At 33.5% G+C, this 24,286-nt stretch overlaps 1 protein-coding gene across 1 annotated transcript in view; it reads left to right on the forward strand.

Annotated features, from left to right (window-relative positions):
* The first annotated feature begins 2,470 nt into the window (after positions 1–2,470).
* Positions 2,471–24,286, forward strand: part of LOC141455098 (POU domain, class 2, transcription factor 2-like) — a 290,468-nt gene continuing 268,652 nt past the window's right edge. Inside the window, exons 1-2 of the mRNA XM_074129961.1 lie at positions 2,471–2,551; positions 3,197–3,323. The gene's annotated coding sequence lies outside the window, so the exon portion shown is untranslated. The remainder of the gene's footprint in view (positions 2,552–3,196; positions 3,324–24,286) is intronic.

Consider the following 24,286-nt stretch of genomic DNA (forward strand, 5'->3'; position numbering starts at 1 on the left):
TTACTTGCCGGCCTAAGTTCTTGTTCAGCTACTATTAATTCAAGCTTTCACAATTTGTGGACAACTAATTGAACCAACGCGAAAACAATCATTTCAAATTTAAGATGAATCACTTAAATTGTAGTTAAATTAAATATGAATTAAGTTAAACTTTAACAAATTCATCTGTGCCCTTCGTTTTGATGGGGCCATGCAGTTTCCTTCCTCAGGTTAGCAACATCTGTTTCTGCATTTATCTGCTACCCGTTACATTATCTTGATCTTGGGTAGCTACCTGCCTCAGCATCACTCGAGTATCATGCCAGGCTTCTACTTTAATGACCAAACTTATTCAAGTGGGATCCATTGTCTTTTGTTCCTTTTAGTAGATCTAAAGCCAATCAATTTGTCTCGAAATAGGACCAGTATAAATTCTTATAGTTTTATGCACAATAACTTTTTTTGAGATGATTCGGTTAGTCGATAAATTATAGAGAGACCTTTTTACGAGAAAGATGAACAAATGCGATACCCAGCCATTGACGGACTATCATTAATTGTTCAAGAAGAAGTAGGAGTCCTACCACACTGATCAGGAATGGCTTATTGACGGACTTAAATGTATTTCAATGAAAGGTGAGTGTGGTAAATGCAGCTGAGATGAATTGAAGCAGGACATTACTCAACAAAACAACAAGAATATGTAAGTATTTGAAATTTGCAAATGCACAAATTTAGAGAAGAAATTAAAACGGATTTAGCACCGAAAAGTATAGAAAAGAGTGTAAATGTAAAGCAGAAGGAGAAACAAAATTCTAGATACAAGACACATGTTGCCAGGCAATATTGAAGAACCCAATGGGAAATCCAAGATATTCGTAAGTGAGGTTTACTGGTTGTCTTTCTTAATCACACAGACTTTAGAAGCTCCTTATCCTATACCAATGTTTTATGTTCTCATGAACTATGCATGAGAAAAGATCATGTTGAAATTAGATCATTATAATATTCAAAATAAGTAATATAATAACTGTCACTGGTCAAAAATGTTATGAAATAGTTCTTCAATATCTAAAAGTGTTGGTAAAGTCCGGCTAAAAGCTTTTGGATATTCTATATTGCTATTAGATAAATAGCTGTTTGAGAAACAGTCTTTGTAATTTATAAATTCATGTAAATAATGGTTGAGCGGGATATTCTTGCAAGAAGTGGAAGAATTGGTATTTGTTCCCGGGAAAGACTGGGCACATAACCTAACTATTGGAGACATGAGTTCCTAAGGAAATTATACCTGACTTCTGACAAGCTTTTAAGAACAGAATTAGGAGTTCCAAATATTCATAAAAAGAGAGAGAACAAGCTTTTGAGAACAAAACATTTGATTAGAGAAAGATGTAAGTTAAATTAATGTAATGCATAGAAAGTTTATAGTTCGGGTGACTTAAAACAACTTTTTAATAAGAGCTTTACTTTAGAAAAAAAGAAATTTCAATTAAAAATTCCCTAAATTGCACCATTTTCATTAGAAATTGATTTTTACCTCAACTTTCATGACGACTAACAACTCGTATGTTTTTAAATTCTAAAATGTCCGGAAAAATGCAAATTCTCTTTAAAAATAAAAAATTGGGTGAAAATTACTTGAGAACATGGATGGCTAAGGTTTACTAGTAAGGAGTTACACATCAGATTTAAAACAACACAAAATAAAGATAAAATTAATTATTCAATAGTTATTCAAGAGATATAATTCAATTGACTAGAATGGTGCTCTATTTTGTATTCAATCTGATATACTTTAATAGCAGGTTTTTATGAGAAAAAAATCTCTGGTAATACTTGAAAGAAAAGCTTAAAAAAAAGCTTGTTCTTTGTAATATTGCTTCTCTCTAGATGAATAATAATTAATTTACAACATGCTATTCGGAAAACAAAAGAATTCATAGTTTTTACATTTTTCTGTTCGCCCACTACCTACCTGCAAAACTTAACAGTTGAATAAATTTGTTTTCATAAACCTTCATCCAAGTTGTTGTATTAAAGATGCACGTTTAATGGCAACAAATAAAGGGTTTTTTTCCCCAGTTTATCAGTGAAGATCTGGGAAATAGATCTCTATAGCTTTATTAAGAAAAATGTTTCCATATTTGAATTGAATTTCACACACAAATCAATGACGTCATAATGGCTGCTTACCTGAAACGAGTGGTTTTCAACTCTCTGAATTCAAAAAATTAAATAAACCCATATTTTTTTAAAAAAAATTAAAAGTTATAAATTTCTGATTAATTATTATTAAGGAATTTTATAATATTGCCTCAATGTTATTCTTTCGAAAACTATTCTTTCGAAAACATTTTAATAAATGCTATAATTCTAATAATAATTACTTAATTAATTATCTTAATAATTTTTATTTAATGATCTATTATAAGATCTAGATTTAAAAAAAAAAAACAGAAGATTTCGAGCTCATTGCACTTGCTTCTCCAGTGAATTTAGTCAATCCCGGGTCGTGGTGTAACTGAAATAAGTGTGATAAGTGAGTGAATTTAATCCAATAATTAGCAAGGTAAATTTCTAGATTTTATTCAATTTAACTGTAATAATATTCAATGAGATGAGACCTTTATTAATGTGCAAGAATTTACTCTAAAGCATTACCCACTTTTCATAATGTTAATATGCAAATAGTGGGTTAAAGAATCTTCAAATAAAAATGGCGACTTTTCATAAAGTCTACTTAAATTACCATTATTTTTAAGTATACAGCAATTCATTTCTCTTTAATGTTCATGGTTATTCAGATTAAAAGATTGGGACTTTTTCAAACATTATTAAGATGTAGGTAACAAGTTGCTAGAATTAGAGCTACATATAATTCATTTGGATACAATATGTTACTGGGTTGCAAGATATTCACGAATTATGCTTTTAAAAAGCACCATTGCAATACTCACAAATAAAGTTTTTATATTACTGCTTGGTTAATTCGAGGCCAATCGTAAGTTTCGTAAACATTATCGTTTAATAATTTTCATCACTTGAACAATACTTTTTGGCAGCTTTCTTGCTAAAAAAAATTGTCATTAACAAATTTCTAAAATTTCATTTTATGTTCATTTAACTAACTTGCCCCACATTTAATTGTAACTTTTGAAATTCTCTCTTTTCTTTTAAACTATACACTTTAATAACGTTTTTTTCCTGATTACAGAAATTAACTCTAATTTCGGGTGGGTTATGAGTGCAGTGCATTTAGTTCAGTGAGTTACTGTGAATAGTGCATTCACTTGGAAAATAAGGATAGATTGCTGTTTTTCTACCACCAAACACCAAAAAAGGTAAGCATTCTTTCTCTTGTTTTTTAATGAGGAATAATTTGGTTTAAGATTGATTTTTTATATTATAACTAGCAACTATAATTTATGCATTGCGTTTTAAAATTAATTGCATACCTTTAATTGTGATCAATTATAAGTTGAAGATTAACGTTTACGTCTAACTGCTTTAACGTTTTGTCCACACAACACAATACTTATCTAAAATTTGTTACTTAATTTTGGTAAAACTTGAAATGTAAGAAGTTCGTTCGAAAAAGTGTTACACTTGAACTACTTAGATAGTTTAAATTTTGGTATCAATTTTTGTAAGTAAATTGCAAATAAGAAACTAAAAACACTTGCTATCTTCTCTTAGTATTTTGAAGAAAACACTTATAGAACACTTCTAGTCTAATGATAACAGAAAGGATATTTCTCCCCACTGAATCCCTAGCACATTGTAGAGTTAGAAAAAAAAAAGGTTCGCTTTTAGCAGTAATCCCTCTTAGGGTCTAGTTTTATAAGTTGGGTAACAAAAAATGTGGGTAAACTTTGTGTAGAAAACAAATTTTCTGACAAATATTAAAATTCATTATTTGTAACATTTAGATGCAAAATTTCTCATCTGGGAATTTTTATTAGAGAAGCTTTCTTTGACTTTAAATAAACATCTTCAATTTGTGTTTTAATGAGCTGTTATTCAGAATGAAATTAGAATTGTTAGTTTTCTCTTTAGAGCTATTAAAACTGTCCGGTAGGACAGTTGTATAAGGGTTGACCATCAAAAACTGCACGAAAAAGTGTAACGTTGAAAAACACCCAACTTTGACAATTTTTTTCTATTTTTCTATAAAAGATAAAATTCCCAAATTTTCTTTATAATATAGGGCAAATCCTCCTTTATAACTGTAATTTTTTTGCAACCACCCAGATCTAATAGGTTTCGAGAAAAAAGTTGCCGAAAATGAGCAAAAACGGCTTTTTCAAAAAATGTTCTTGTTCTTGTTCTTCTTCTTGTTGTTGTTCTTGTTCTTGTTACCTTTTTTGTAAACAACGTAGCGCCTAAACGCGTGAACCGATTTTCATGGATGAGGTGTCATTCGATTCGGAATTTTATGTAGATGTGCCTTTTGGGGGTCTCGGCCCTGTACATCGAATGGGAGAGGAGTTAGCCCCCTTTATGTAAGGCCCCCTCCAAAATTATTATTACTAATTACTCTGTAAATCTTGGCCCGATTTTGATAAAATTTGGTAGGATGATAGGGTTAGGGCTCCCCTACCTAACAATAAAGCGACGATCTGCTCTTACACTTGTTAAGGGGAAGTATAGCAATCGTTTCAAATTATCGACACGTGAACCAATTTTCATGAATGAAGTGTCATTCGAATCGAAATTTTGTACTGATTTGTACTTTAAAAGTCTCGACGCTATGCCTCATAAGGAGGGGAGTTCGCCCCACCCAAATAAGGCCCTTTCTAAAACTATTATTACCAATATTTCTACAAAGCTTAGTCCGATTTTGATAAAATTTAGCTCAAATAAGTGGTTAAAGCTCCTCTACGTGGCTGTGAAGTGCCATCATGCTCTTACACCTACTAAGAGGAAGTACTGCAATCGTTAAAATTATCAATGAGTGAACCGATTTACATCAATGAATTGTCGTTCGATTCAAAATCTTTGCCTTTTAGGGAGAAGTACTGTAATCGCAGTTTATTTTTCTTGCTCCTCTTAAAAGGAAGTACTGAAATCGCAGTTTAATTTTGCTATTTACGTACAAATACCTTCCTATTTTATTCAAAACGCTTTCTCAAAAAAATGGTTATTGAGGATGGTTTGGGGACCGCAACTATAATCATTCTTTAAAAAGATCTCTCCAGTGGTAGTTACGGTTCCGATTTAACACCTTATCAGGTTATAATGATAGAATAGCTTATTCCAAATTTTAAAAAATCTGTAAAGCAGACGTAACTTTGCAAATAGACAAAAAGGAAAATCTATCCAAAAGGTACAAAAATCTCCTTAACAAAAACTTACAGTTTTAAAAGTTAAGTATAAGGGTTGATTAAACGCCAAAAGGTACACAAATCAGCAGTTCCCAACATTTCATTAATACTTCATTGATATAATTTAAGTAATTTTACTGCATTAACTTTTCCTTCACATTTTTTAGAATTTATTAGATGTCACAGACCCTTATGCTGGCCAGTTCATTCATAATATTTTTTTATTATAATTATGATAAAATGAGTGATGAATTATTCTGAGTAGTCACATATACATGCATGTTAAAGTAGAAAAAAACAAAGTTAGAGTCGGCCACTTTTTAAATTTCAATCACGGAGGATTCAAAACAATATTTCAGTCTTAAATTCGTCTTACCGAAATATTCGTGAGCACAAATAACATACATTTAATAACAAGTAGATTATTCAACAATATTTACTCATTTCTCAATTGTAATTTAATTTAGTCCCCCTAATTTTACTTATGGTAAAATACTGGAATAATTAGCTGTCCTAAAAATATGCATATCTTTATTTTCTTTATTTTATATTACATATATATAACATTGTGGGAAGAACACCTAGATTGAGAATGTAATTGAAGAAAACTATATTATTTGCGATAAAGCCAGATTATTTATTACTTATTATTACAAACGTTTGACTACAACATAAAATAACAATTACTTTAATCGAAGAATGAACTTAAACCAATGATTTTTATTTAAAAATAAAAATAAATGCATAAAATCATTGATGTAAAAAAAGTTTATGAATTTTTTAGCCTCTTATTTTTTTTATATTTTTTATAACGTTTTCTTTTTCACCTGTGATTAATAGTTTGATTATTATAGATAAATAGATATTACAGTCAATCTAAGTTAAATGGTGTGCTACTTGAGTAAATATTTTGTAGACGAAAATGGCCAGCATAAGGGTCTGTGACATCTAATAAATTCTAAAAAATGTGAAGGAAAAGTTAATGCAGTAAAATTACTTAAATTATATCAATGAAGTATTAATGAAATGTTGGGAACTGCTGATTTGTGTACCTTTTGGCGTTTAATCAACCCTTATACTTAACTTTTAAAACTGTAAGTTTTTGTTAAGGATTAAGAATAGACGAAACGAACTTGGTAGGTTAAAGAATCATCTGACCATAAATTATGATAAGAAGTTGTTATCGGTAATGGCCAAAGGAAATTCTTTTTATAGATCAATTTCTTTATTGTATTTCCACGTTTCGGTTGCCATTGGGGCCCTTCATCAATGGCTTCTTTAGGGATGGAGAGATGCGTACTTTGTAATCGTTAAGATTGAATCTAAGGCTTTCTTATAAATCTGGACTTCTTTTTGGGATTTATATTGGTTTACTCTTGAGGGATTGGACTACATGCCTGTACCGAATTCCCTAATTATTTCCAACATTTAGATATCGCCAATATCGCTTTTTGAAGGTAGCTTTTTCCTAATTTTTTGATAGATGGTATCCTTAAGTAGTTCTGATGTCTTTTTCATGTTTCTCTTAGTACGTTTAACTTTATTTTATTTCCACTTACTTTAAGCGTAGCTCTCTCTCATTTTTCCACTCAGTTTGTTGCTTTTATCTTTTGCTTCTGCAACCCAGGATTTAAATACACAGGTGATCCAAGGTTTTTTGAGTTCTTAGTCGGTTACCTGCAGGGAAACCAAGACCCTTGAAACAGATGGCTAGTCTACTTTCCCTTTAAATATTATTTAGTACTCGTTACTTAGTTGATAGGTAACCACTAAAATTTTAGGATATTTACTCTTTTTTTTCACCTTCTCTGGCAAATTCTTCATCATTCTCTCTATCCAACCAGTTTCAAGAGACTGCTTATTTGTTACCCTCCAGAGTCTTAGTTTCATCATTCATATCAGTTTTTCAACTTCTTTCTCTTTTTTTAGTCATCTGCCTCCGAGGTTGTGGATACAGGTTGTTTTTCTTATTCTTAATGACCTCAGGACCTCTAGAACTTTTAATCTTACCCATTTTCATATTTGTCTTATCTCAGAATTTTCAAGTTTCCCTTGAGTGTCTCTTTTTGAGGCGGCCAGTCTTCAGTTCCACAAAGAATGGCTCTACTAAATTTGGAGTTTTCATTCTGATATAGATGCTATTGCTCCAAAGAAGTTAAGCATTCCAATAACTTATTGTTTCTTTGTTTTCTCTTTAAATGATGTCCTTATTCCTTAATCATTGAATCCAGAGGCTTGCTCCTGCTGACTTCATAGGTAACTACTTTTTTTTTTATACAACGGTAGCTGCAGATGCATTAAGTTTCATGTATCCTTTCTTCTATCCAATAATCCAAGGTCAGACCTCCTTCTACCAAACCAAGTGCAATAAGCAAGTGTTATTGAAAGATCTTCCTTTGAATGTTGTTTATTTCAACTAGTGTAAAACCTCTTTTTAACCATTGTTATTTGGTGCATAATTGATCCTACTGATGAACAGAAAAGTAATCTTCAAAGACCTCTGAATTCCTGCGTTAAATTTATTATTAATATCAGGGAAGATTCACACATTGATTCCTCATCTTTTATCTCTTCGATGGCCAAATTGCGATGTTCAATCCAGTAACTCCTCATACCTTCAATTCTTCTGCAAAATCCTCTTCAATTCTTTGACGTTTGAAGTTAAAATGTGAACTGTCTGACTACATACCAATGGTCGATAAACCACTGACAAGTCTTTTTATTACTGCTGGAAGTTGATTCTGGATATCACTCCCCTTACAAGTAAAAGCTACTATAAATATAACAGCTTTTAAAAGATGTTAAGTGATGTTTTTTCATAATTCTGTATTTTATGCCACAAATTTTTCTGATAAAAGTATCTGTTTCAGTTTTTTGTGTCGTGAAAAATGTTCATCGTTATTTCCTTCTCTTTTTTTTAATGTGTTTTGTAATTATCCCTCAGGAATCTGTTGCTAGGCTTTAATTAAATACTGTTTCCTACTTTTTCTGCTACGAGTTCAGTTTTAGCAGGTTGTGTCTCAAGATTCACTTTTTATCCTTCGGTCTCCGTGTCTTTTCTTTTCTTCCTTTCGCTGGTCCCGAACACCTCATCTCTACAGCTTTGATGCTGCATTTATGTATTGTTTTAATCGAGACATTCACAATTATCGGTTTATATATTTGCGTCAGTAAAAAAGAAAATGCAGTTCTGAGATTTCAAATTGTATTTTACTTTTTTAATTCTGTTTGATTTCTGTAATATCTGATTGAACATTTCAACATTCATGTTCTCCCAGTCTCATGTTTGCTTCTTTCCCCCTCTCTTCACCCTACACTCACACACACACACACACACACACACACACACACACACAAACAAAGTGTACGCACACAAATGTTTGGATGATATTAATGAGCCCACGGTTGATGCGTGCGTCGGTTTATTTATAAAAGGAAGTGGAAAACAGTTCGACTGTGGAAGGGTAATAGTGTTTTATGAAGGACCAGTCTAACTGCCCATTGTCACCAGCTAGCGCGCTCTACCATCAAAGAAGAAACTTGAAATTCCATCTGAGAGAAAATGCTGACATACTAACACTTCTTTGTTTATTGCTTTCTGACAATCCAGTTGGCCAATTGCACGCTATTCAGTATTATCGTACAGCTTTTTTCCTTTTTTTACCTCTTCTGGCCTATAGCGCAATAAATGTAGAAAAATAATAAGCGTAATTATGACTGTAATAAATTAGAAGACAATTCTTCTCTTTTTATTACCGGCCACTGTTTGCCTAGCTTGTTGGAAAAAATAAGATTAAAATTGTTCAAGATTCTTTTTTACCTCCTCAAGTGGACTGACATAATTGTCACTCTGATGTGGGAATTGTTATGGTTGCAAGAAGCTCTGAATAATTATTAGGTAAATACAAAATACTTTTCCAACTGTCGAGCACTTAAATCGATCTTTACCACTTGGATACAGGAAAACACTTCTTTGATTCAACAACTTAACTTTCTGAATTGAATATATAGTTTTTTGTGACCGCAAATTCTTAAACTTAGGATGGAAGATTTGCGAGGAATCGGTCAAATAAAACAACTCATCTCTTTGCCAACGTTTCGACAAATATATTGTCCTCTTCAGGGCCTGGATATTACAAATACAAAACCATTTACAGAGTCATTTATCAGAGAATTTATTGCAATTTACTGTTTATTTTTGTATTATAGATTTTTACTGTTTTTTCTATGTTACTGACTCTGTAAATTGTTTTGTTTTTTGTGATATCCAGGCCCTGAAGAGGACAATATATTTGTCGAAACGTTGGCAAAGAGATGAGTTGTTGATTTTTACTGTTTTTTCTATGTTACTGACTCTGTAAATTGTTTTGTTTTTTGTGATATCCAGGCCCTGAAGAGGACAATATATTTGTCGAAACGTTGGCAAAGAGATGAGTTGTTGATTTTTACTGTTTTTTCTATGTTACTGACTCTGTAAATTGTTTTGTTTTTTGTGATATCCAGGCCCTGAAGAGGACAATATATTTGTCGAAACGTTGGCAAAGAGATGAGTTGTTTTATTTGACCGATTCCTCGCAAATCTTCCATCCTAAGTTTCTGAATTGATTTCAATTTATATCAAATATAAAATTTTGTTTAATTAACTTAAATAAATTTATATGTTTTGTTTTATACGGTTCATTTAAGTCTACAGAAAAACACAAAAATTAGTAATTTTAATTGATTTAATGAAAAAAAAGAATATAAATTTAAGTTAACCTAGCCTTTAATGTTGAATAAGTTGCCATTAATCATTAAATGTTAAGCAATCATGTCTATTCATGTTTACTACTGAATTGTTTCGCGATTTTCTAAAGTTTTCTTTAAATAATTAGTTTTCTTAAGAGAACTATTAGTGGGTTTTTTCAAATCGTTAGAGGCATTTTCAGGAAAAACTCAAATGATACAAAATTGCTTTTTAGATATATTCCTAGTTGAAAATTGAATTTTGGAAATTTGATTTGCTCGCTTTTCTTTTTTTTTTAAAAAAAACGGGTCATATTTGTAAGTAATTTTATTTGTCGCATATGAAATGTATAAGGGAAGGGATTAGCGATGCGGTTAGCGTATTGGATTCCCATGCGAAGGTCCCGGGTTAGAATCCAGCTGCTGGCCCTTAGATTTTCTCTTCCTAGCAGCTTCTTACAGCTTACTGTCCGGTGATGGATAGTCTGTAACGAGAGAACACTGTCCGGAGGCCGGCAGTGCACTGGAAAAAGCTCCGGGCGCCAATAACCTTAGATGTTGACCTTAAAAAAAAATAATAATAATGAAATTTATTTGAGGGATTCCAGAATAATGTTAAAGAGATGAGAGATTTATCTGATAGTCAGGCGGTTTTAATAAAAGCATTACCTAAACAAGTTGGAACACTTAGCATGTAAAAGAATACAGTAGACGTCATGGATTATCATCCCCAAGTAAAGATGGTTAGTCTCTTCTGGAGCCTGGGGCTTACAGGGATTGAGAGAAACAAATTAGAATGGGGCCTAGCACACGATTTTGTGAATCTGAACTTGAATTAGCAATTTCGGTAAAATTATTATGAAATGGAGGCTGTAGGAGTTAACGAGAGTTTTTGGACTGAGGTGAGAGGCTATCGACAGACTTGAGAGTTGTATAGGAGGTATTAAATACCGGACACTACAAGGAATTTTTAGGATTTGGGTTAGAAATATTGTCCTGGCATTGATGATAACTAGATATTAACTAAATACCATCAGTAGGTGGCGTAGAATGCCGTGTCCTAGTGACCTTCACTTCCTGAAGTTTAAGTTTAGGATATTTGGCGTTGGCCAGATATTTAGGGAGGATCTTGGTCAGTTGAAGGCCAAATATTCTTAGAGGCCAGCCAGGGGAACTATGAGGGACTTTTTTGAGGGGTTTACAGTAAGGACCTTTGGAGGCACAGGTACGTCGCTGGTTTTTTTGGGGCTCTGGCAACAAATAGTAACCTCCTCTGTTGTGGCAGGTACAAACTTAATTGCAAAATGTTGAGATGTTTGCAGTAGTTTCTTTTACCATCTGTAGGGTACGAGTAAAACTGAAGAGGATAAGTGCAGTATAGATAGTTTAGTGCATTTACTGTTTACTGAGACTAAGAGGTGATCCAAACAAATATGATGATGTTAAAACTTCGTGTCGTTCATTATTATCTAAAAGTGTTTAAAGTCAAGAAGGAAGTTGTAGCCCACAATTACACTGCGATCATCATCACCTAGGCAGAAATTGCCGCGCGGCTGCAAACCACTTTAATCCCACAAACGTGGGTATTCTCCGTAGTACACTCTTGTAAATGGTTTGGCCAGTTTACACAACAGCTACGTCCCCTGCTCCTTCAAAGGATTCGCCTGATGTGCGAAAGTATTTATTCCTGCCCAATCTTTTTAACGAAAAAAAACAGCGGAATACCCATAACCAAGGCTTCCTCATAACAGTCATCCGGTATTCACTTAAAAGCTCGTCCACTACATCTTTCTTATAACGTACACTCCTCCTTAACATAAAAGAAGAAGAACCCCCTCGCCAAAACGCTCCTCAAAGGAGAAGAAACTAACCATTCTCATCATCACCATTTCATATAATTATGGGGTCAGTGGCTCTTTTCTCTTTTTTACAGATTTTATTTTAAGAAAAAAACTTTTAAAGACTCTCACAACAGTAAATCACCAATGTGGAAGAACCGCCCACTCTTCGGCTTCTTGTTCTCAGTATGGGCTGACTTCTTTTATTTGACTCTCACGTTCTTTTATAGTTTACAGACATTTATTTACTAAAAAATATATGTGTACATTATTGTGGGTCTCCTCGGCCAAAAAGAATTTGCATAACCATTTTCAAAGTGTTCCTATTCAGGCTATACATCCTCCGTCATGCAATCCCCATTTCTTGCATGCTCTCCATTAATCCGGGCAGCCACTTAATCCTAGGCTTATCTCTTCACCTGTTTGCCTTTCGCAATTTAGTTAAAAAAAAAAAAAACTTTTGTGGCATTGGCTTCCGCCATACAGCCAGCATCGTCTCGGTGCTTATCACTAGAATATCACTCACTCTCCATTCTTACTTATAAATACATTCGCTTCACACATTCATCCCTCTACTACATACAACTATTTACATAAACTACAGCTAATGGATGGATCAGTAATATTCCTGTCATCCTTATAGCTTAACCGAAATTAAAATCACGTAATCCTTCTCTAATCATTTTCTTCCATTCATTCTAATCGGCTATAACTACATCTATTCTTCTTAAGTGGCCATATACCATTCCAGTATTTTCATTTCTATATTACTAAAAATCATTTGCCCTCATTTGCAATCATTCTCTGACTCCTTGGTTAGTTTTCTTTTCAACTGAGGTCTCCTTTAATAGTTCACTTTTGTGGACAGTAGTTTTCTCTTCAGTTCGTCATTTAACGTTCATTTCTTCTTCTTTTTCCTTCACAGGACTGTGTCCTGCTTATCAATTAATTTTTTTAGAGTTAAGGTAATTCATAGCTTCAATTTTCTGTCGGAAGTGCCAGGTTTTTTTCCCCTAGAACTGAACTCAAATTTCTGGAAATTGCTTTTTCTCTCATAGATTTGATCCGTCGTGGCATCTCCTGCATAATTCCTGACCGGTTTCGAACCGGTTACGTTCATTATCATCAGTTTATTGTTGAGATTTGACTTCAATTACGTTACCGTTGCGCACTATATGTGCTGACTAGTTTGAATATTGTTGCTCCATTGCACGGTGGTCCAGTATGCTGTTTGTTCTAACAGCCTCATCAGTGGTTTAGCGAACAACTCCCACAACAGGTTGCGTGCAACTCTATCGAAAGAGGAAATCGGTGTCGTTGATATATACTTAACTTCTTGATTCTTCTTAATTCTTGTAGAGATATAACTAAGAAAGATTTCTAAAAATTACTAAAAAGACCAATGAAACATGTAATGTTTTAATTTGTCAAGTCTATGGTCTATACCAACATATTTATAATATAGCTTAACGCCATTTCAACAGAACGGTTATATACAATCAGGTGACAGTGGCCAGTTACGTATATTTAGATTACTATTTTGTGCTGTACCTTCATAAACACTAAAGATAAGTTCAATTATCTAAGTTTACATGTAGAATCTACCTTTATATTCACTCGTATATGCACAACTTACATTTATATACAAATAACAAGCCTTTTATACTATACATTACTTACGTACGTTTGACCAAACAATATCTTTTACTAGTACTATACGGCCATCGTATTGGATTTAATCTGTACATCTCCTTGTATATAATTGACACTTGTATAAAACATACTGTAGCATAATACATACGATAGCCTTTCGAGTTCTAAGAGAGTATTAGAAGAGTCATTCAGTGGTGCCAACTGTGCCTAAAATATTTTTATTATTTGAAGTAATTGCTTTGCGTGAAGTATATTATATACTTCCTTTAGAGGAAACTTAACCTGTAATTTCCGGAAATCAGTTTAAACAAAAATTCTGTAGATATATGTGAATAATTAAATTGTCAGAGAGACTAACATACAGTCCTGTCCGGGAGATAACAGAGTTATAATGAGAAAATAAGGACTAAAGGAACCATCCCGAAAGTTTTCTAATTAAAATATTTTTGATTATAGATATTTTTAAATAATCTAAGGCGCGTCAACATGTGAGTCATTAGCACCTGAAGCTTGTCATAATGTAACATTTGACCAGGTCAATTTAAGGGGCCTCAAAGAAGAGAGGGTCCAGGGTTATTCTTCCCCTTAAAGCTGCGTGTTTTAACAATTTAATTTGGGGTTTAATGTTTTGTTAAAATTATGGGTTTTTCATTTTTCTGAAATTTTTTCTCGTAAATGCTTCCTGCGATTTCCTGTGTAGTTCTTACTTACTTGCCTTCTTCCCTGGTGCTACAGCCCGGGTCTGGCCTTGATCTCCAGAAGAAATTGACCCCAATCGTCCCTATCCAAAGCCTTAGATCGCCAATTCTCTTCCTGGTTGCATCTCTTCCAACTTAGTCCATCCATCGAGCCTTCTGGCGTCCAACCTTTCTGGTACCGATGACACGGTAATTCAAAACTTTCTTCGGCATTCTGCCGTCTTCCATCCTCAGAACATGTCCCACCCACCGGAGCCTATTAATGCGGATTACTTGCACTGCGCCGTAGTATCTTCAAATTTATCGTAGAACTCTTGATTACGCCTCCTTCTCTATTCACCATTAACTTGAACTGGTCCGTAAATCCGACTTAAAAATGTTTCAAAAATGGGCAATTTTTTGCTCTTCCACTTTTTTGAGTGTCCAACATTCTGAACCGTAACTTAATATTGGTCGAACTAAAGTTTTATATGGAGTAGCCTTGGTTTTTTTGTGAAATTAGTCTGGAACTAAAATGTTTGGTGAGTCCTTAATAACATCTACTAGCTGACGCTATTCTCTTTCCAACTTCTTTTGAGAGAAGTTATTTTCGGCATTTACATAAGTACCCAGATAAACAAAACCTCGAACTACTTCGAACTTGTAATTTTCAATTTGCAGATAAGGAATAGAGCAATTACTTCCGACTACCATATACTTGGTCTTTTTTCATTTATTACGAGTCCCAAGTTTTTAGCTGAAGCTTCCAATGCTTTGAACGCCTCTCTAATTCCAGCTTCCGGCCGGCTGATCATATCAATATCGTCTGCATAAGCTAGTAGTTGAACTTGTTTATTGAAAATATGGCTATTCTTCTGTATACGGGTATCTCGTATTACTTTCTCAAGTGCAATATTAAATAGCAGGCATGCGAAGGCATCTCCCTGTTTTAATCCATTGATTGCTTGCAATGGCTCCGAATGGGAAGACTGTATCCGTGAAGTTCTTATGTAGATCAAATGTTTTTATTTGAGAAAATTTGTTTGTTGGCGGGTTTATTTTGGAGCGTAATTTTTGAATATTCTTTCTAATCATGTCAATAGAGCGAATCGGGTGGGTGTGTTCATCTAACATTTTGAGTTACTATTGAATACTAGGTGTGCAGCATATAGACTCAGTATTAAAGAGGTTCTGATGAAAATTGGAAATTACTATAAATTTTTTATATAATGTGAGCAAAATGGGTTTTTAAAAGTTAGATCTCATGAGAGGGACCAGAGTAATAGTAACAAATTAATTTTAATGGTTGCCCATAAACCTTCATCTCGGTAGGGCCAATAAGTTCTTGCAATTTATTATATTCTTATAGCAATTAAAATCGGCTAGAAGCTCAAGTTTGACGTAGAACTGGGTATCTGTCTAAAAGTAAAAGTAATTAGATGGAACTTAATGCATCATCCGTTTTGACAGGTTCACCCGATTGTATTTACCCACACACACTAGGGCTGAAGAAGGGCCAAATGAAAAGAACTTTTAATAAAAGAAAGAAGGAAAAAGTACAAAGTCATTATGAAAAGGGTCCTTATTTTGCTAAAGACTTGGGAGTATTAATTATATGTTTGGTGGAATATTGGATGCTGGTAACATCATCTCTAGAGAAAGGGTCCTTGATCGGCTGTTCTCGTCCTTGGGGGCGGGTGCTTGTGTAAGGTGGAAGGAAAACTTTGAGAAGATCTTCTCCTTTTTTTGTAGACCCAATACTGGTGATCATTTTTGACGCATATGGGACCATATCCGCCCACATCAGTGGCGCCACGAGAATACCTAAATAATATGCGCATGCGTATAACACACACAAACTACCCTCTTACTAACTTCCGACCCCCCTCTTTCTAGCTAACCCACCCGCCACAAAAACCCATTAACATTTGCTAAGAGCTTATAGATCCTTACTCTTAACAAAATTTCACTTTTCTCTTCTACTACTACAACTACTACTAATCATACCATATGTCCTGGTGCATGTCTTCTCCACCTGGTGATACCAAATGTTCTCCACAACCTTTTATGATGGACAAATTTCATTTCCGGCTTTATGAATCGGTCTTCCTCTCTTTCCAACAAATCACCATTTCTGCCACCAAATGGACTTTTATTTCTCTCAATTTTGGTAGTTAATCAATTCATTTTATTTAACTTTATTTAATTTCATTTATTTATTTTATTTTTATTTTGAGACCTGCGAAATATGTATTGTGGTTCGATTCCCGGTCTTAGGCCTTGGATTTTATTTAATGGTTAATGAAAGAAATTGACAGTAAAGTATGCTTGCTAGTCGCCTCCGTCTACGACACCTAATTGGTAGTTGAACGTTAAGCCTCGCCTGAAAAAATAGGCGATTACTTTACTTACTTTACTTTAATTTTATTTTTATATGATCCTTACCTGCATTTATCGAATCCTTAATTCTTTAAAGATTAGACGTTATCTGGGAAAGAAAAAAATGTTTTCTGTTACTGTAATTATCACAATTTTAATAGATTTATTAATTTTTTTTTTTAATTTAAACATATATTTTTGAAACTGGGGCACTTATAGAACCTCGCCTTCACTTCCATATCTAGGGACAATAAATCGAGATAGTGGTAATATCGACTCCCTTTTTACTGCTAATTTATTAAATCTATTTCATTGAATTGTACGGTTCAAATATGCTCTTTTTAGAAAGAAGACTCGAAGTAGAATCAAATTTAATACCTAAATTCCGAATTTGAAGTAAATTTATTAACTTATTGAACAGTTTAGACAGTTTTATTAATATCTAACTCTTTTTTTCCCCCAACAAGTTCATTTGGTAAAACTGTCCAACAAGAAAGCTGAAATTTTTCTTAAATGTAGAGATATATGTTCCCTATATATGAGCAGAATTTTATACAAATATGACGATTAAGAGCCGAGAAATTGAGGGTTAAACTTTCAGTAAGATAGAATATTCGAAAACTTTAACTTGCTGTGGCGCTGGTTACTGCTGCATCAAGAACGCCGAAATTTGGCTTAAATGTAGAGATACATGTTCCCTATATTTGAGCAGAATTTTTGTACAAATTTGACAATTAAGCGCCAAGAAATTGAGGGTTAAAATTTCATTAAACTGCAACATTCGAAAATTTTAACTGACAGTGACGCCCATTCTACTGCTTACTAAAGTCTTAAGTCTTAATTCAGTCAGAATTTTACAAGTGTCCATAAAATGGTAAAATGATACTCCAATATTGGTGCACAATGAGCAGACATTAACCATTATTATTAAAACTGTCCGCTATCCGGGTTGATGTTGCTTCAAATTTAAATTTAACAAAGCCCCACTCAATTTTAAAATCCATTTAGCTTTACATAAAGACAATTGATGAATCACACATTTCATATATACGATAAATTGCAATTCTATGAATAATAAGTGAACAATAACGAAACTTTGCTGGTAACCAGGGGACAAAAAGTATTTCTTATTCAATTTTTATTAAATCTAAATCAAAGAATAATTGCGATTGTAATAACATTTCTTTTTCTAGTTCATAAAACATTATTTATGAGCGAGAAATGGGTTTAAAAAAAGTTCATTCCACCAAAAAATTGGGGAAACTGAGTAAAGGGGTGACACCCTTCGTTGGGTTCTTATTATGGGGCAACAAAACTGGAATTATTCTTTTCATCGGATATCTGGAAAAAAGTATGACCCCTCACAATTACACTCAATGCATCTCACGTATTGATGGTACAATTGCTTGATTTATTATGTCCGTTTATAAAGATGCAATTGTACAGTTTGAATATTATAAAAGACTGGTAAACACTGAGTGCAATGGAAAAGCGATATAAAATTAGCCAACAGTAAAATCTGCTGAATAATATTTAACGGAATAATAAATTTGCAATTATAATTTTTACAAGTACATTTGTAATGCCCAATATAATATAATCTACATTGAATATTAACATACTATCTAATGAAGATCTTAAGTTATACCCAAGCTTTGAATAAAAATATTTACATTAATAACTTCGAGCGTTTACATTCATTATTAAAAGTGTTGTATGTTACTTAGGTAACACCACATTATTGCTAGCTTTAACTGCATTTAGTAAATATGGGAGTGCACTTTTTCAGTTCCTGCAAACTTCTCCTGTATTGTAAATTAGAAATATTTTACTGTGGATAAGCACAAATTAAGGAATGGTTCAGCTGTTTAAAAGAAGTTGGTAGTTTAACCATTCTTTCTAATGCCCCCCTTTTTTTTTTAGTATATTGTACGGTTTTACCATCTGTGTAACTATTAAATATTGTCAAAATTTTGGATTGAATTTCTAAAATTTAAACCAAAATTGGTTGATCGGAAATATCACTTAACCGAATAGAATTCTCCTTTTTCTCTCTCGCAAATGGCACCTTGAGACTTTATTAAAATGGTGTACTCGTATAATAGTGTTGTTCATAGGACAAGAAGTCTTGCATTCAGGGTACATTAACATGATATGATGGTTGCTTTTATTTGATGATAAAACAAATTTATCCTGATTCACCCACAACCATTACATTACACTACGTTTCTTAAAATCTTCAATTATTATTATTTTTGTTCTTTGGGTCACCAATAACATTTTTTCGCAGTCAGAGGACCTCCCAAAACGTGTCTTTCTGGTGGATAATTAATATTGAAAACTGTTCACGAATAGATAAAATTGTAACTTTGATCTTAAATAGCTCAACTAATATTAGGGATATTGAAACGGGATTAACGTCATTTTTCACAGTTTTTTATGTACTTTTCATAATCATTGTCAAAACCAGTGGTTCTTATGGAACTTCAATCGGGGATTTGGCCGTAACTCCGCCAAAAATAAAGATACAGCATCGGGGAGGGGGGTGGAAAATTTGAAAACTAAACCAAAAAAAACAACATATAGTTTACTTCGTGGGTTTTTTCGAAATTCCGCTTTCCTAAAAAGTTATTTGCGATTGGTGCGTTTTAAATGGATCACCCTGTATATAATGCATTTTATTTGTACTAATTAATAAATTCATTTCTTAAAATAAAATGAACTTATTATTTATAAATGAATACAATAATTTCTCAAATGTTCGTTGCTCATTGAAATTGATTACTCGTCATTCCTTAAGAATTTTAAAAAGGCTCGCACTTTATGAGCCTTCAACTCCAGGTTTGTGAGCCTCTAACTTGTGCTTCACGGCACGAGCTCTGAAGGCTCAAGCCGTAAAGACTCGAATCGAAGCTCGACTCAGCTGAGCCTTCAGCTCGAACCACAACTGAACAACACTAGTGTACAGTGATTAAAAAACTCATAAATTTGCTACTTTTTAAACATTTTCACCAAAAAAATTGGATAAAGTGTACTTCTAAGATAGATTGTGGCTAGGATTCCATCATCTGACGTGTTAAGAATAATATATAACTTAAACGTTGGGAGTTTCAAAAAGAAAACAAAAAAGAAATGTGAGCTTAAAATTTCGAGAATCGTGCAGTAAGAGAAAGTCTTGCAAATCTAGAAAGCAGTTCTTTTTTTTGGGGGGGGGGGGTTGGGTCATGAAAGCTATAATAATTTTGTTGAATATTCTGGAGGCTGTAAAATAATTAATAATTTTTTGCTTACAATTTGGCAAGATAGGCAGATGGACATTTTTTTTTTGTTCTACTACACATTGTTTTCATTTTTTTTTCTTTCCATTGATGGCATCTCTCGGCAAAAGTTACATCATTACAGGGTACAGACAGAAAGTTCTTTCAATGACAGTTGAAGGTATGGCCAGAGGTTTCTATATAATATTAGTTGAAACCGGACGTTGTTGAGAATAGAGTGGCGAAATGACGATTGTTATTATTATCTTTGAATTTCCATAATAACTTCCTATATTCTCTTAGATTTTTTTTTTTTATTTTTATTTTTATTTCAAAGAATAATGACTGGCCCCGTCAATACCGGGAGGCCTTCATCTTGTCCGAGCAGGTAGATAAAAAAAGTAACACTCGACAGTATATTTCACGTATAAACACCCCCACATATGACGTTTTACCGGCGCACAGGGTCTCACATACAGCATCTGCTTCTTTTTATCTCCTCGCAGTGGTTCTTCTCCCCCACCCCCACCCACGGCCAGAACCAGTTCCCTTTTGCTCTTCACAGTAAATTCACCAACAAAAAAAGTGCAACCCGTGCGTCTCTTTTCTTTATTTCCTTTCTTTTTTGGCCTAACTTCTATTGAAAAGTAAAATTAACGCTGGATAAAAAAAAAATAATTTGGAATAGGATAGAAAATAGAACTACGAAGTGAATGGGCTATTGCTAAATTATTGTTCTTCCAGACTCCAATGATTGAGATATATAATCCATTTTCACAGAAAAGTGTTCGCTATTGATGAGGCAGTGGATGTTAGGCAGGTGGCTGTGACTACATTTCTACCCTAAACTTATCATCCTTTCGTTACACTTTAATAATTAATTTTATTTTTTGTTTGATGAGAGTGGAGGGTTATGTGATGTTAATGGTCTGGACCAGTTTATTTTATTGTGGCCGATTAAATATCGTATAAATAGAATTTAATGTTTCTTTTTTTTGAAATCATCCATTTATTTATTTGTAACTGTAAAATTTACAACAAGCCATTGTGAATCTAGAAGCAGTGATGGCGAACCTTTTTGAGACGTGGGTCAAATTTTGTTCATTTTTTTTTTTTTAGTACTAGCTCTTGGGTCACTAATGCCCATTTACACAAGAGTTAAGTAGTGCTGCACGAGAAACGAGACAAATCTCGGTCTCGGTACCGAGACTTGAGCAACCGAGATCGAGACATGATATATATCTCGTCGAGAAATCTCGGTCTCGTCTCGGTTTTTCAAATATTAATTTTTAGCTACAAACTTATAAAATTGTGTTCTTTATTAATAAATAATCATTACGGGTATTGAATTAATTATTAAAAGATACGATTTTATTTTATATGTTCAATATTACTACATCTATTTGACTTCGAATTACATAAGTAAAGTAAGCAAAGTAAAGTAATCGCCTATTTTTTCAGGCGGGGCTTTACGTCCAACTACCAATTAGGTGTCGCGGACGGAGGCGACTAGCAAACATACTTTACTGTAAATTTCTTATATTAACCATTAAATAAAATCCAAGGCCTAAGACCGGGAATCGAACCCAGTACCATTATACACAATAGCTTCGCAGGTCTCGCACCGCTCGGCTACCGTGGCGGCCCCCTTCGAATTACCTAATTTTTACATAAATTCACTAAATTTCACTATTCATATCATTCACTTATTCAATTTCATAAATTTCACTATTAATAATCTAATACTTTGAACTTAGATATTATTTGAATTATATTTTAGAATTAGTGAATTAATGAATTTGAAAAAAAAAAACTATCTATGCACCTAAAAAATATTGCCACAAATTTTCGTTTTTAAGATACACTTTGCCCAAGCATTGATACATAAAAGAGCTTTTACTGAGTCAGAAGTTAGAGAAGATCTTCTATTGGTCATTATCATCGCAGCTTGCGAAAATAATCTTTCCGATGGCACTGAAGTTGCACAGATACTAAAAATATCTTTCGCCATTCTAGACAAATTTTTGAAGGAATTCCCAAGTGTTTTCCACCATTCTAAAATGTCAACGTCTACTGGTGCTTGGTCTAATTTGGTGTAATTAATTATTTCTGTCTTCCATGCTTCGGTGATATTTGCTGATTTTTGAGCAAATGGTGCAAAAATATTGATGCAGTCGTCGTCGTCGTCAAAAGGTGAATCATCAGATTCTTTATCTTCACCAACAGCCGTAACTAATGGAGCGGGAAGTTTGTTGGGAGGTGTATTTTTTATTTCACGAATCGACTTCTCATAGCAGGCAGATATGTTATTTGGGTCTTTCATTTGGCGCGTTTTTAACATCTTTTTGAAATTATATAAAGATATATAACAGTAATAGTAACATATGATGCATTGAAGTGTAAGTAGTTGTCTTCTTTTACACACATTTTCATTACCAATATATAAATTAAAATAATTATTAGAAAGTAATAACATTTTTTGAAAAGATTATTAATAGCAAACCGCTTTTAATACTTTAAAAAAAATTCAAAAAAACCGAGACCGAGATATCTCGACGAGACCGAGACCGAGACTTGAGCGACCGAGACCGAGACCGAGACTTGAGCGACCGAGACCGAGACCGAGATCGAGACTGCATAAAGTCTCGACTCGTCTCGGTCTCGTGCAGCACTAGAGTTAAGTTTAAAAATTTTAAACTGAATATTTTCAAAACTAAACATCTTTAAAATTCAGTTGGCTTAACGGGTAAAACGGGACGAAACAAGTGCTATGGAAGTCTCTTTTTACAAACATAACTGAACAAAACCTTTAAAAAGTATGTTTTATCTGAAGAAAAATCTAAATATGGTTATTTGCTTTGGGTTGTCGATTTTTTTAACAAACAAAATATGAGTAAAATTATACATTTTATTTGATATTTTGTAAACACTTTTGCTTTATTTCAAATACTACAAAAGCATTTGTCGTCATTTGCGTTTTTAGAACTTTAATGATCAAACTAAAGGTTATAGATAGCAATTTAAATTACTTTTGTGTCAATGCGTGATTGAAAAAAATACAGATAGAATATAAATTATCCACATAGAAAATGTAAATCAACCCGCGTAAACAAACAATTGTGGGTTAATCAAAAAGCAGCAAATCAGACACTGACCCGCGGGTCATAGGGGTTCGCCATCACTGATCTGGAATAAAATGACTTGATTCGACAGTGAAGATGATCATGAAGGCTAGGGTTTCAGTCTCTAAAGCAGTATTTTTTAACGGAAGTCCGTGAACCGGTACCGGTTCGTGAAAAATGGGGATATAAATGCTGAACTTCGTCCTGAGAAACGAAACTTCAACCACGAATAACTGGATTCAATAACTGTTTACAAAGAAGCAGCAACTGCAGCAAAGCTTTGGTACAAGAGGATTGTGATTAAATAATAAGAGATTTGAGAAAAACTTTGATAAGCTGAATTTCATCAGATCGGACACGAAGGGAATGGATAGATCATTATGATCTAGGGTTTTATTGGTGACATAAAGAGCATTGGTGATTTATCGAAGGATTGTAAGGATTAAATTCGGTAAAGATTGATGTGCTTAGCGGTAAGTTTTTTGGCAAATTAAGTTCAGTTTGTAATGAAAGTTTTAGATCGTTTGTCGGAACAGTTTCGATAGCATCTGTTAGTCACCAGTCTTTGCTGTTCGTCCTTGGCATACGAATAAATTGATGTTTGGAATAGAGAAGGAGATTAGCCGTAAAAGGGAAGCTAGAAAATTATCCCTTGAGGAACTCCTGCGAGAAATAGGAAAGAAAGAAGTATCAAAACATTGTAGGATAATTGGTGTTAGGAAGGATAATTTTGAGCTTAAACAAAAGGTCCTGAATGTCTCACATTGTTCAAACCTATAGAAAACCTCTCAGACAATGTCTGCAATGCGGCGAATAGTACAGCGATAGAAGATTTTTTGAATCCTAACTGGTAGCCTAACAGTTGATAGTTTACATTTTAATTATTTAACAAATTTCTTGTATTATTTGCTCTAAGGTTAGACAATATTGTTGTCCGTTGACCTCGCAACTAGTTGGGGGCCTTCCACTTATATAGGAAAGACCTTTACCGGCTGTATAACTGAAGATAAAGTCTAATTAACTTGGTAAAGAACGATCTATTGGTTCGCCAACCTTAACTCCCAGCTTTACTATATAGCATACACACACACATACACTTATTTACCCCCCTCTTCTCACCAATAGCCTCCTATTTTCCATTCTTTACCTGGTTCTTAGATCTTAATTGAATCACCTACACCGGGTAATATATTCTCTGTACCAAATATATTATAATTTCAAATTAACATAGTAATAGCCCGTGGTACAATACAAAGTACAAACAACTTCTTACCAAACTTAGCTCGCATAACTCACATTATTTACTAAAAACAGACCATCCATTATTCT

The sequence above is a fragment of the Rhodnius prolixus genome, unplaced genomic scaffold, assembly GCF_049639745.1.
Source record: "Rhodnius prolixus isolate KJV_2025 unplaced genomic scaffold, Rpr scaffold_21, whole genome shotgun sequence".
Classification (NCBI taxonomy): Eukaryota; Metazoa; Arthropoda; class Insecta; order Hemiptera; family Reduviidae; genus Rhodnius; species Rhodnius prolixus.